General features: G+C 33.2%; 1 pseudogene; it reads right to left on the minus strand.

Moving 5' to 3' along the window:
* Positions 1-13,064: 13,064 nt before the first annotated feature.
* On the minus strand, positions 13,065-14,626 carry LOC144257327 (N-acetyllactosaminide beta-1,3-N-acetylglucosaminyltransferase 2-like; annotated as a pseudogene).
* Between the last annotated feature and the right edge of the window lie 498 nt (positions 14,627-15,124).

Below are 15,124 nucleotides of genomic sequence, written 5' to 3' on the forward strand. Positions count from 1 at the left end.
GTCAGGTCAGTTGTTAAACACAACATACAAGGCACGATAATGACTTCCTACAGTAAAGATACTTCTATAGAAACAAAAGCCAAATTAGTTATGACCTGCTTAAGTTAGATAGTCAAGGATAAGTTACTATTCGTAGGCCAACCCAGGGAATTAAATTTGTATTATGTAGATTTCTTTTCTTTTGGTTCTTTGAACTGTTTGATGGTGACCTTGTTTTCTGAAATTCACATAGAGTTTTGCTATCTTTATTGGGAGAAGTTCCAGGGAATTCCACTCAGCATAACATAGTAGTCCATTCCTAATGATCAGGGAGCCAGTTCTATCTGTTGAACAGAATTAATTATTTCAGTTCTACATATGTGAATTAAACTAGGACATTCAGTACATTCAGGAAATAGGGATAATTATCACTGAGCAAGCAAATGGACTAACTATTTCATTGTAAAATATTCTTTTATAAGAATATTTTCAACCACAAGAAATTAAAAAATATATATATACTCCATGTATTTCTGGTCTCTACTTAGCCCCTATTTCAACTGGTAGTTTTTAAGAATCAGCATCATTCAGAAACAATATCTAGCAATTTCCCCAAACTCTGGATATTCTCCTCAATGAATAGTAAGTTTAATAAATAGCTTCAATTTCTTTGGTGGATGCTTGGTGAAAAATGTCTGTTGTGTGTGTTTTCACTTATGTACTGTAATAATGGCACAAAGCTCTTTCTTGGCCTTCCCTTGAATTAATTTATCTGAGAATTGACTTTGGTCTGGAAATTTGGGGGAAGGTTTCATTCTCCTGTCTAGAATCTCAAGTCAGGAATTTGGTTTCCAAATTTAGAGTTTTTCTTCTACATAAATTTAAAAATTAGTCATTTAATAGGACATCATATAATTCATTACTAAATATACCATGATCGGTAAGTCCTCACCAAAAGTTTCTGTGAACCAGATTTTATGTTTCCATTACACACACACACACACACACACACACACACACACACACACTTTTTTCTTTACTATTTATACTGTCTAGATCTGTTAGTATAATGCTAAATAACACTGAAGAGAGTATACATCCTTGTTTCTATCTTGATATTATGGAAAGATGTTTAGTCTTTCATCACTAAATATATTAGCTTTTTTAATGTAGACCTGAATTATATTATAAAATTTCTTTGTATTCCATTTGCTAAGGTTATTTTTTAGTTACACATTGAGGTTAGATTTTATTAGGTTTTTTACCTTGACTTAGATTCTATATATATTTCTTTCTTTATTTTTATTTTTTTCTTTTTAGATGTACATGACTGTGGAATATATTTTGACATATTACATATATATGGAGTATACATTTTTTAATTTCTTGTGGTTGAATAATGTGAAGTTACATTGGTCATTTATTCATATATGAACATACGAAAGTGATATCTGATTCATTCTACTTCCATTTCTATTCACACCCCTCTTCCCTTCATTTTCCTTTGCCTAATCCAGTGAACTTCTATTCTCCCCACCCCCACTCTGCCTTATTGTATGTTAGCAGCCACATATCAGAGAGAACATTTAGGCTTTAGGGTTTTTTTTTTATATTATTATCTTATTTCACTTAGCATGACAGTCTCCACTTCCATCCATTTACTAGAAAATGCTATAATTTCATTCTTTTTTTATTTCATTGTGTAAATGTACCACATTTTCTTTATCCATTCATCTGTTGAAGGACATCTAGGTTGGCTCCATAGCTTAACATTGTGAATTGAGCTGCTATAAATATTGATGTGGCTATGAGACTATAATATGCTGATTTTAAGTCTTTGGTTATATGCTGAGGTGTGGGATAACTGCATAAAATGGTGGTTCCATTCCAAGTTTTCTGAGGAATCTCCATACTGCTTTACAGAGTGATTGCACCAATTTATAGTCCCACCAGCAATATATGAGTGTAGCTTTTTCCCCACACCCTCACCAACATTTTTTTATTACTTGTATAATTGATAATTGCCATTCTGAGTGGAGTGAGACAGAATCTTAGTGTGGTTTTAATTTGCATTTCTTTAACTAGTAGAGATGTTGAATATTTATTCATATCTGTGTTGACCAATTATACTTTTTCTGTGAAGTTTCTATTCAGTTTTTTTTCCTAAGTTGGGTAGTATAGTAGTGACTTACATCATAACATTGAAAGTAGGTGTATAAAGCTAGAATAAATAGATGATATTTACTGATTATCATATTTCAGGTATTACTCTAAATTTTTTGTATTTAACTCTCATAACAATTATGAAGTATTATATTTATGTCACTCATATCCAAATTATAGCAATATAAACTAAATTAGTAATTATATAAACTAAATTAGTAAGGTGTGAAACTAAGATTCACGCTGAAGTTTTCTAAGGACATGATATTAGCTCTTAGGCCTGAAAGAGGTCATATTTGCCTGCAGAAGCCAAGGTTTCATATCAGGTAGGGTACTATTTTTTTACATTATGAATGTGTTTCAGTATATCCAGAAAAAATATTTGCAAGTTGCATTCAACATATTAGAATTCAAATCCATAGACTATAAATACAAATTGCAAATGTATAAGTTATAACTTTTAGTAACTATAAATAATTTGGTACAAAATGAAAAGATCAAATTTCTTAGTTTTTTTGGAAGATATATTGGATTTAGGCTCCTAAATTTAGCTGAAAATGTATTTTATATTTGAGAAAGCTGAGAGTTGTGGAGATTTGAGAGTTTATCTACTATTTTACATGAATCAATTTTATTCATTTTTTTTTCAAAAAGTCTTACTTCTGTCAACCCAGAATTCTTTGTAGTTTGTTGTTCATCTATTTCACACACACATATGCTTATGCATACACACACAATATTTGTTTCTTTAAAGACATAGTTTATAAATTTTAATGTGCATAAAATTCACCCAAAAGATTTCCTAGAATATGGGTTGGTGGACCTTTCCCAGATATTCTGATACAGTATGTATGGAATGGATCCTGAAAGCAAAGGTGTTTAACAACTTCCCAATGAAACTTTCACTGCTGCTGTAGAGACCTCACTTTAGGAACTGTTACTATTGAGGCAGGAGAATCACAATTTTAAGGCTTGCCTGGGAAAATTTGTAAAAGCCTTCCTCAAAATAAATAAAAAAGCAACAAAGGACGGACTGGCTATGTAGCTCACTGGTAGAGAACTTGCCTAACATACACAAATCAATATTAAACATTGGTTCAATATTCAATATGGAAAAACATACACTTCTATGAATTGCTACAATTTGGATATGAGGTGTCTCCCAAAAGCCCCTCTTAATTCAGGGAAGTTCAGAGATAAAGTTATTAGAATATGAGAGCTTTAGTATAAATATTTTATCCTAGTTTGAATGGACTGGCTGTGAACTATAGGCCAGTGGGACAAGACTAAGGAGGTGGGTTACTGGGTGCCCTGGAAGAGTGCATCTTCCGTGTAGCTTCATCCATTCCCTTTGCTTCCTAACCCCATCATGAGGTGAGGAGCTTTCTTTCCCTGGGTTCTTCTACTGTGATGTGTTGCCTCATTTAGGGCTCAAATTAATGCTGTTGGCTGTCTATGAACTGAGACCTCTGAAAATGTGAGCCCCATATTAAATTTTCCTCCTTTAAGTTTTTATGGTAAGATATTTTGGTCACAGTGATGATGTAGTCAGTAATGAAAAGTTGACACCAAAACCCATAGTGCTTGCTGGTCAACTAGATTTCCAGAAAAAGGGAACCTAATTCATAGTTAATGCTAATTTTTATTGCCAGTTCTAAGCTACTCATGTGATGTCACTCCACATGAATTGGGGAAGAAATGTACATGATGTGAGCTGCTAGGAGCCAGCTCCAAAACTTAGCTAATGGGAATTTTATGTTACAAAATATTTGACTGTGTTATGGTTCAGTATTAGCAATCTTGTTTGTGTGTGGGGGGCAGTGGGTACTGGGTATTAAACTCAGGGACATTGGACTACTGAGCCACATCCCCAGGACTATTTTGTATTCTATTTAGAGACAGGGTCTCACTGAGTTGCTTAGTGCCTTGTCATTGCTAAAGCTGGCTTTGAACTCATGATACTCCTGCCTCAGGCTCCCTAGCTACTGGGATTACATGCATGCACCACTGCACCTGGCTAGCACTGGCAATCTTATAGTCAACTAGATGAGATGAGTACAAAATCTTTTATCTGGCTATTGACACTGACTTTCATAGCCAACATTTGTTAAAATTAAATGCAGAGTCCTTTAAATTTTTCTCTTACACATGATTTTCCTGACTCTTCTATGCCCTAGTTGTTGGTCTTCATTGAAAACACTTTTCTTCTTTACCAAGTTCAATTACAGAAGAGTTAGGGAGAAAATATCCTGATCCTGGGCAAAGGAAGAAAGAAAATTTTAGCATGGAGTAGTAAACTTGTTTAAAAACAAAACACATAGCTGGGCAGGGTGGCGCCTGCCTATAATCCCAGTGGCTCAGGAGGCTGAGACAGGAGGATTGCAGGTTCGAAGCCAGCTTTAGAAACTTAGTGAGGCTGTAAGTAAATAGTAAGACCCTGTCTTGGAATAAAACAGAAATGTCTGGGAATATGGCTCAGTGGTTAGGAGCCCTTGGGTTCAGTTCCTAGTACAACAAAACAAAACAAAACACAACTTAATGTACATTAAGTGTTAAGTCAGGTGACTTTTACTTTATCCCTCATGTGATGCTGGTTTACAGGGAAAGGGAAACATCACTAAAACAAAGACACACATGCCTTTGTCATGAGTTTTTACAATAACTCTTTCTCTTCTCCTTAAACATGAAATCATAGCGATTGCTGTAAAATCCCATTTTCCTCCCTGGTAACCAAGAAATGTAGTATCTCATTTACCCAGGCATGCTAATAGCTTATCTTAGAGAATAAACAAGGCTTTGGTCACCAGCAATATAAAACAATATGGCAAACATACATTTTCTTTACTGCAGGATTTATCATATTTTTAATGCACTAATTTGAACTGTATAAAAATACAAAACCAGAAACAACATTCAAGCAATAGAATTTTGTCAAGCAATAGAATCATTTTTGAATGAGAATTTTTAACAGTTTAAAAAGCACTGTTATGACCATGAACAGGTTAGGAAAATTATTTCACTGGAAATTTAATGATTTTACAGGCCTTAAAAATAGGTGTGATAAGGAAATTGTCACATTTTAATATCAATATCAATTCTATTACTGCTGAGAGAAACAAGTATGTCTGGGTCAAGTTATCATTTTGGTTGATTAGCAGATTAAAGCACTAATCTTATGTGCAAAATCAACTGCTAAGGAACATAGCAAAAAATTCAAGGTTTTTTTTTAAATTTAAATAATTATTTAGAAATTGCTTTATCTACAGTATCAAATCAGCAATTGATTCTACTTGTATAATTCAAATTGTTTATTCCTTTCAAGATTACATTTTCCTTTTTTCATTTGTTTCTCATATGATTGATTTACATGCATACATATATTAATACATATATATGAGGTATATATGCACATGCACTTACATATAAGAATTTTAAATATTTCTATCCATAGAGGGATTTTTATGCATGTCAGCAAACAATGCATAACAAAGCATAGCTATGAATATAAAGTTACTGATAATTGGATTTGTAGTGGATGATGTTGCCTATAAAACAATTGATAAATTATAGAAGAGTTATTTTTGCTTTGGGAAAATGATGGAAATAATTTAGAAATATTCTACCAATTAAGTTAGTAGTGTCCATACCATACAGAGTAACTCAATGAATATATAATATTTATGTCTTCAGTCATATCGTATGATTATCGTATCTCCTGAGTAGCTGGAATACTTTGGGTATACATTTAAATAACATTTTGCCAGAACGGTGGTTTCCACTTAAAAATAAACAGGTGTTTTTCCATCTGACCTCCAAATATTTAATTCTTCCTGTACTAGATACCATATTTTAAAATTTTATTTCCTATAGTGTTAATTTGTAATCTATTTGTAAAATATATTTTTCTCTGGGTTCTATATTTCTCTTTATAAGAGTCATTACAGCAATTACTGATTTTCTCTTTTACATACCAGTTTCTAACTATGAATTATTCATAATAGCATACAAATTGACTCTAAAATTACCAGCTAAAATGAAAACATATATATTTATATATGATACATTCCAAATTTGAACTGTTATCACTCTTCAGCTATAAACTACCTATTGATTTTATTTCCATAGCATTTTTTTTCAAAAACCTATCTATACAATCTTCCTATCTACCTAATCTTCCTCCTACCTCTCTACATGTCCCTAAACAACTTCAGGTAGGTTTGGACTTCAATACAATACTGAAGTACATTTATAGAATTATCTACTACATATGATGAATTAAGTCTGTACAAATTCATTTGCTTCATACTTAGGCAGTTCATAAGAATTTTTTATTTTATAAATGTGTGGTATTATTAGCAACATTTAAAAATTAATATATTGCATTTTTATTACTAAAATCCCAAGATATCCAGAATCAACAGACTAGATGTGAAGAGTTCCTGTAATGTGAGCAAGCACACTGGAGTTCACCTGAGTTAAGTCCATTTCCTTTGATGCTCTAAGACCAGAACTGTTCATAGTTTCCATTTATCATTGTGAATGCATCTTTGATTTTTTTAATTTTAAATAATAATTGTAAGAAGAAAAAAATTATATATTTCACTGGCACCAATTTATTATAATACTTGCATGACCCTGAAAGACCAGCTTTTCTCAAACTTCAATAATGAGATTTTTCTCATTATTTCTCAATAATGGAATTATTGATATTGGAGGTTGCAACAGTCTTTGTTATGATAGGTTAGTTTTTGTGTTGCATGATGTCTAGCGCCTCCTGATTCTTGTAGCAGACCACTCCCACTCTTGAGACTGTTTAAAAAAATTAGAAATATGTTTTTACAGTACTCAAAATGTACTAAATACATAAACATAATAAAAAGAAAGATTCAAATAAAGTACACAAAGGCCTGTTTTTCTATGTAGTTCAGTATGGAGTGTATCAAGGAAACAGCGTGCTTGAATATTAGAATACTATTAGCTTTGATGTTGTCACTTTAAAGAAGTATATTTATATACAGAAAGAGTCACACTATGTTTTAAGAAGTTCCAATATTTGTTTTTTAGGGGTAAAATGCAAAAGGAAGTTAGTGGAATTCTAAATTCCAATTTATTCTTCATTAATAGCCAGGTTATCTCTTTATGATGTTAGTCTTAGTAACATTGGCCAGGATACACTCATTACCCAACCCCAACCAACTGATTTATTTTCTAGGGCTTTTCCATTCAGAATTAAAAAACACGCATAGTCATTAATTAGTTCTTCAAATAAACCAAACTCTTTTCACAACTAAGACCACTTGTCAATCTGTGTAGTCATCTGGTGTTCACTTTTCTGATTATAAATCCTCCTGGAATTTTAACTTTGAACATGTTTTCCTGAATTAAGCTTTCTAAAAAAATTTTAATCGCACTATCTCCTTAATTACTTCCAATAAGTTTCCTCATCCTGTGCTTTATACCTTTTGGTTATTTGTACATTGATTAATTTTTCTAGGCCCATTCTGACTTTCCAATCCCATGTTAGGAGAGAAGAAATTATATCTAGTTCTTTCAGTACTAGATACATGGAACATAGAACAATTGTTAGACATGTAATAATTTTTAATAAATATTTATCAAATGACTAATAGAATGGATAAAATCTTTTTGTTAACAAAAAGTGTATTCTAAGTTTCATTTATAATTTTCATTATTTGTTATCTGTCTTGATTACAAGCTAAGGGTTATGATTTGACTGTTTCTGCCAAAATGCATGTGTTGGAAACTTAATCCTCAAGTCCATCAGTGCTGAAAGGCAAGACACAATAAGGAGCAGTTGGGCCACAAAGGTGGAATGAATGTATGGTTGCCATTATCCCACAAGTGGAGTAATTACTTTATTGATTTCTTTATAAAAGGGATATTTGGACCCTTCTTAATATTTTCTGTTTCTCTCTCTCTCTCTCTCTCTCTCTCTCTCCCTCTTTCTCTGTGTGTGTGTGTGTGTGTCCCCCTTTCCTGCTGCAATGAGGTAAATAAAATAACAGTAATCAAATAACAGTCCCTCATTCTTAGACTTCCTGGCCTACAGAATTTTGAGAAATAAATTTTTATTATAAATTACCCAGCATGTAGTATTCTGGTACAGAAGTGAAACAGACCACAAATTGAGAAATCATTTAAAAGTTTTATTTATTTATTTTTACTATTGTTGCAATGTTTTGTTTTGTTTTGATTTGTTATTTAGTACCAGGAATTGAACCTTGGGATGCTGAGAGCCATAGCCAAGTAGGAATGACGTATGGCATTTTTGGTTGAAAGGTGATGCCAGCAAGCCATTGAGATGATAATGATTATGATAAGATCTGCATTCAATTGGATATTAGACCCCTGCTGTCCGCCTAGGCCTGCTACTTTGGAGCTCTAGCAGGACTCCAGGAGAGTTCCCATTGGTTGGGGAAATGCGGTAGGAGGGACCTTCCTGTTGGTGTAGTGTGGCCTGGGAGAAAGCCACGTGTGTGGTTCAGCATATTTCCTGGGAGCACACGTGGCATTGGCGGGAGTTTCAGAAATAAAGTTTGTTCCTGCTTGAGTGGCTCCTGATTTTGTGCCCAGCCAGACTGCGGCATTGGGATACACTACATTCTCAGCCTTTTTTATTTTCTACCATTTTATTTTCTATTTTGAGGCAAAGTTTCACTAAGTTACTGATGGTGGACTTGAACTTGTCATCCTTCTTCCTCAACCTCCTCAATCTATGTGATTACAGGCATGTGCCACTGTGGCCTGATAAAAAGTTTTTAAAAGAAAGTTGTGATATTTCATTTAAAAAAAATAAATAGCTACATAAGGAGAAATATAAGTTTTGGGTTTTTTTTTTTTTGCAAATTATCAGAGAGCTATTTAGGTCATTTAGAGGGCTTCAAATATTAATGTCAAGTTTTTACCTTTTTTCTGAGATATCATATTAAATATCAAATGAAGTGTCTATGTGTAAGATACCATTAAAATGAAATTGTTAGAAAAATAGTCTTTAAAATCTTTCTATGGTAACTGAATAACTTTGAAGAAAATGCTAAAAAACATGTTAGCTTATGTTTGATTGAAATAGGTGGGAAATGCAGAAAATTGAATGAACTTAAGCTTTGTTTATCTATACAAACAGAAATGAGAATTTTTGTGAATATAAAGATTCATAAAGTACATTTTCATTTGACATAGAAAGGCACTTTTATTGACAAATTCATATTTCAAACACTCTCTTTTTAGGATCTTTTTTCTGAACAAATATAAAAACTATCAAAATGAAAAAAAAATGTTCACAGGAAATATGAAGTAATTTATAGTTTGACATGCTAATTCCCTTCCTCAAGCAAATAATTTGTTATTTTCTATTGTAACTGTTGTTTTCCATTATAACTGTTATTTTCTATTATAACTAATATAATATGAAATATAAAATATATGACATTTTATACCATAATCAATAGAAATTAACTTTACTAAGGCATGATATCCCAATGTGTGATATCTGCATAGGTTTACTCATTACCACCAAAATTCTGAGTGTTTAATAATAAAGTAAAGGTCTCAAAATCCATTATAAATTATACATTTTTTATGTATAAAATTAACTACATTTGCTTAATTTTTCTTTGTTTTATTTATAAACAGAACATTAAAAATAATAAGGGAAAAATGGTGATTATGCCCATACGCAATACATTTATATAAATCTTTTTCATGGTCAACTTGAATTTGCCCTGAAACTATAAATGAATTAAAATATATATCAAATTCTGTTTCTGACATTGAACTCTCAGCTGCTTGGGGTAGAGAGGGAAGATGAGAGGGAAGGGGAAGGGGGATAGTAGGGGATAGGAAAGGTAGCAGAATACAACAGTCATTAATATGGTATTATGTAAAAATGTGGATATGTAACCGATGTGATTCTGCAACTTATATTTGGGGTAAAAAATGGGAGTTCATAACCCACTTGAATCAAATGTATGGAAGATGATATGTCATGAGCTTTGTAATGTTTTGAACAACCAATAAAAAAAAAGAACTAGGCTTTGGCTTCAATGTCTTTTAATATAACTTGCTATGAATATTAACTGAATGAAAATAACTATATTTTCTATTTGTCTTTTAATAATTTTATCTTAGGGACTTTATCATAGCAAGGCACTTTTACAAATATTGTAATAAAACGTGTAGTATAGGAATTCAGCTTTTGAATCAGCATATAACTTACATTAGCTTTTTAGGCCAAATGTTATTTTTCTTTTTCTAAAGCTTTGAGATGTAATGTTAGGTCATTTATTTGTTGACTGTCCATTCTTTAATGAATGAGCTCAAAGCCATGAACTTTCTTATTAGCATGGCCTTTATAGTTTCCCAGAGATTTTGATATGTGTTTCGGTGTTCTCATTTACCTCTAAGTATTTTTTTTAATTTTATACCTGATTTCTTCTGCTATCCATTCATCATTTAATAGCATGTTATTTAGTCTCCATTGCTTAGCATAGCTTCTATTTTTTATTTTATTGTTGATTTCTAATTTCATTCTTTTGTGATTTGATAGAATGCAGAATAGTATTGTTATTTTTTTTATTTTCTAAGAGTTGCTTTACAGCCTAAGATATGGTCTATTTCAGAGAGGGATCCTTGTGCTGCTGAGAAGAAAATGTATTCACTCCTTGATGAATGGGATATTCTATATATGCCAATTAAGTCTAAATTATTGATTGTATTATTTAGTTATATAGTATCTTTGTTTAATTTTTGTTTAGAAGATCTATCCAGTAGTGAGAGAGGTGTATTAACGTTATATATTATTATTATGTTGTCCTCTACTTGATTCTTAAAATAAAGAAGGGATTTTTCATGTACAAAGATTCTGAGTTGTTTTTGGCATAAATATTCATGATTATTATGTTATGTTAATGTATATTTAATTCCCTTCAGCAATATGAAATGTCTTTCTTTGTTTTTTTTTAAATTAATTTTGTTTGAAGACCACTTTATTAGATATGAGGATGAAAACCCCTTCTTGTTTACATGATCCACATGAGTGATGTCAAGTTTGCTATTGAGATATGTTTTGTATTCCTGGTGATTTTGATTTATTCCTGGTTTTTAATTTGATTAATTTCTCCTTTGATTTACTATTCTTTTAGTGTTATTACGCCCTTTGTTTGTTTTCACTTTTTTTTTTCCATTCCATCCTCATGTAATATTTTTTGAGAATGTTCTATTGGGCAGGGTTTCTACTTATGAGTTCTCTTAACTTTTGCTTATCGTGGAAGGTTTTTATTTCATCTTCAAATAGGCAGCTTAATTTTGCTGGATTTAAAATTCTTGGCTGACATCCATTTTCTTTCAGAGCTTGTTCCAGGACCATCTAACATTTCGGGTCCGGGTTGAAAAATCAACTGAGATTGAATTGATTTTCTCCATATGTAATCTGATATTTTTCTATTGCAGCATTTAAATTCTATCCTTGTTTAGTATATTAGTCATTCTCATTAAAATGTTCCTTGGTGTAAATCTGTTGTAATTTTGTACATTTGGTACCCTGTAAGCATCTTTTATTTGATTTTCCATTTCATTTTATTTAAATAGGGTGACTTTATTTTCATTTTTTAAAGTCCCTAGTATTGCATGTGATAAGAATTCTTATCTCTAAAAACACAAAAATATGTTGAGAAAGCATGTTATAAGATAGTACATATAAACCTTAGTTTGGCAGAATTTTATCAACTCTAAGTAGTTCATACTTCCCCCCCAAAACCCAAAATTTTAAAATTAAAAAATAACCATTAACTTTATTTAACATGTTACACCTTAACATTTAAAATATCATACTCTAGTTCAATATATCACCAACAACACTGTATACAAATAAAATATTACACAAAATATATTTAAGAAAATGTTTTGGTCTTTGATCTGAACAATAAATAAAAACACAGGCACTTCTACACTGAGACAGGGAAGCAATCACTACTCAGAATAATAATTTTGTGTAAGCAACACGTGAAAATATGGTAAGAATAGAATACTGGAGTTTTAAACGGACAGACCAGGCAAGAAAAAGCCTACAACTTCATACCTTTCACTTCCAAGTTCAAAAGTCACTATGCTTTCCTGAGCCAAAGTGAAAATTCATAAGCCCATATCGTTGTCATGGGCAATCCAATTTCCAGTTGGCCATTATGAAATCATAATCATTATTTTCAACAATACTAAAATCAGATCATTATTATGATATCACATAGCAAACCAAGCACAAGAAAAATTAAACTCACTTTCTCCTCATTATGACCATGAGACCACAAGAAGATAAACTGCATGTGTCACACATAATCCTCATTATGCAAAATTAACTGATTAAATTAACACAAGAATAAATTATTTAGGTTACAGGAAATTTTGACTGAAGTCCAGTTTGTAGATAATTTTAAAAATTCACCCAAATTTCATGAAAATAAATATAATCCCATTTCACAAAACCACTGACTCATGAATAACAAAGTTGTGGTAGCCATTAAGTTCCTAAACACCCAAATTACAGATAAATACATTATGATAATGGAAGTAGGAATAATATATAACAGAACAAAATAAAAATAACTTACAATGATCACATTCTAGGAAGTTACAATTTCAGATGAGAAGGGAGGATAAACTACAAAATAATGACCACTATCCAGTAGGAAAGTTCAGAACCAATCACGCCATATTCTCCATTAAAATTATCATCATCTGCTTTCCCTAGTCACAGAAGTACCAAACTAAAGCATTTGGAGGGTCTCACATGGAAACTACCTTTAAAGGTAATTCGGTTGGTTTAACACAGAAATTACCCTAATGTGAGAAAACAACATGGGAACTCGGAAAGTTATGTCTTTCTATGTAAAATTTAGCCTGTATATATTTTAGCATTTTAAATGAGCACTTTTTAACCAAGACCAAATAGCAATCAACTCTTGAGGTTTTCTACTGTGTACTAACATCAGATCTACATAATAACAGATGTTATTCTTGTTTTTCTCCTCAATATCAAATGTCCTGAAGCCTTTGCATATCTCTGGAATGAGGCCAAGTTTCTGAAGGCACATTCCAGTATAAACGTCATCAGTGGGGTAGATGGACCTGGTCAGTTATGTTGTACAGCCTCAGAGCCAGGTAGTCAGAATAGAGGAATCCCCCTCCCCCTGCATAAGGAGGGTAGACGTCAGAGAAAACCACCTCTGGGATGTAGTACTTCAGTTTCTTGTTTTGATGAGGGCCAACATTGTGGATCACATCACCTATAAACAAATCTTTGGCTTTGTGCTTGGGATAGCTATTCAAGTAATTCAGGATGTGATAAGTTGCTGCAGTCTGGCTGGGCACAATTCAGGAGCCACTTATCAAGCACAAACGAACTTTATTTTTAGAATACACACTCCGCACCACAGGAGCTCTTCAGGAATTCTCTCAGAGCCCAACTGCCACCACTGGCTTCCCACAAGCCTCTCAACCTCCCCTGCTCTTGAGGCCGATTGGCTGGGTCACATGGGTGGAGCCAAAAGAGTCCCCCAATAAGCAGCTCTGTCATCTGAAAGGGCGGGGAAACAGCCCAATGAGCATCAACGCAGAGGAGCCAATCAGCTGGCAGCTGGAAGTTTGCTGGAGCCACTGTGAGCCAATCATCAGCTGGAAGCTGGAAGTTTGCTGGGGCTCCTTCCGCTGTAGCTCTCAACAATAAGTGTTCACAAAAACATCGTCATCACCCTTGAAGACAAACTCAAGTGTCTGGCAGGACGTGCTCACCCACCTGAGAAATAGCACTTCCTTTAGAGACAGGCTGAAAAAAGTTTCTCTGTAGTTCCACATAAGAATGTCTTGGTGCTTCTCACTCTCAAATTTCAGCATGTCAGAAATTTGTCCTCTAGGGGAGTCTGGCCCAGCAAGAAGACTCAAACCACTGTCTTGTTCCCCTTGTTGGTTTCTTTGCCCCAGGACTCCTGAATTGCTGGCCTTCTGGAGAAATGTGGAGTGAGGGACTTAATTCCCAGCAACAAGAAGGGCTTCTTTGCACATTTATTCGTTTGATCTATAACCAGTGAATAATTTCGACATCTCAAATACAGGAGAAAGTCTTTAAATCTGTCCGGCAAATTATTAAAATCTGTCACAACTGACATGACCCTCAGGTCAGGTTCACAATAATTCAGATGACTTATATTTGATGACCCATATACATCCCCTGTCTGGTTGGCCAACATGCTCAAAATGGGATTGTACAGCTTGTTCAGCTTTTCTTGTTCTCTTTCCAGTACTCCTGGGGAGGTAAGCTATATATCTTCCAGCACTTTTCTTTGGGTATTATTACTTCACCCTTTCCATTTTTTTCTTGGCTTCTTCTTTTGGAGACTTCCACAATCAAATAAATGAAAGCATTTGCCATCATCAGGATACCCAACAACTTTATTCTTCAACGTCCAACATTCATTTTTCATATCTTGCCCAGGAGCAGCTCCAGCTCGGCAGGACGGGGGTGGGAGATCGTGGCCTCATCCAAGTCCCAGCTGCTCTGTGCAGCTCAGCCCAGTGACCGACAGTGCTCACGCTCCATGAGCCCATGAGCAGTGCCAGGGACTATCGGCCTATCAGACCCATTTCATTCTTTAGGTTTGAGAAATAGTCTGATATTTCATTGTACAGATTGTGCATTTATTTTATTTGTATCTCCACACTTTTATATATCCCAATAAAATTAAAATTTATTCTTTTCATCTTATTCCATCATTCTTGGAAGTTCTATTAATGATTTCTTATCATTTTCTCTGTGTGGTCAATTTTATTTTCAAGATTATATATTTTATTTTGGTTTCATTGTTTGAGGTTCTGTCTTCCAAGTGGTCTAGCTTGTTGGTGTTATATTCCATTGGATTTTTCATTTGTTTTATTGATTCCTTCATTTTGTAGATTTCTGGTTGACTTCTTTCCA

The sequence above is a fragment of the Urocitellus parryii genome, chromosome 10 (genome assembly GCF_045843805.1).
Source record: "Urocitellus parryii isolate mUroPar1 chromosome 10, mUroPar1.hap1, whole genome shotgun sequence".
NCBI classification, from domain to species: domain Eukaryota; kingdom Metazoa; phylum Chordata; class Mammalia; order Rodentia; family Sciuridae; genus Urocitellus; species Urocitellus parryii.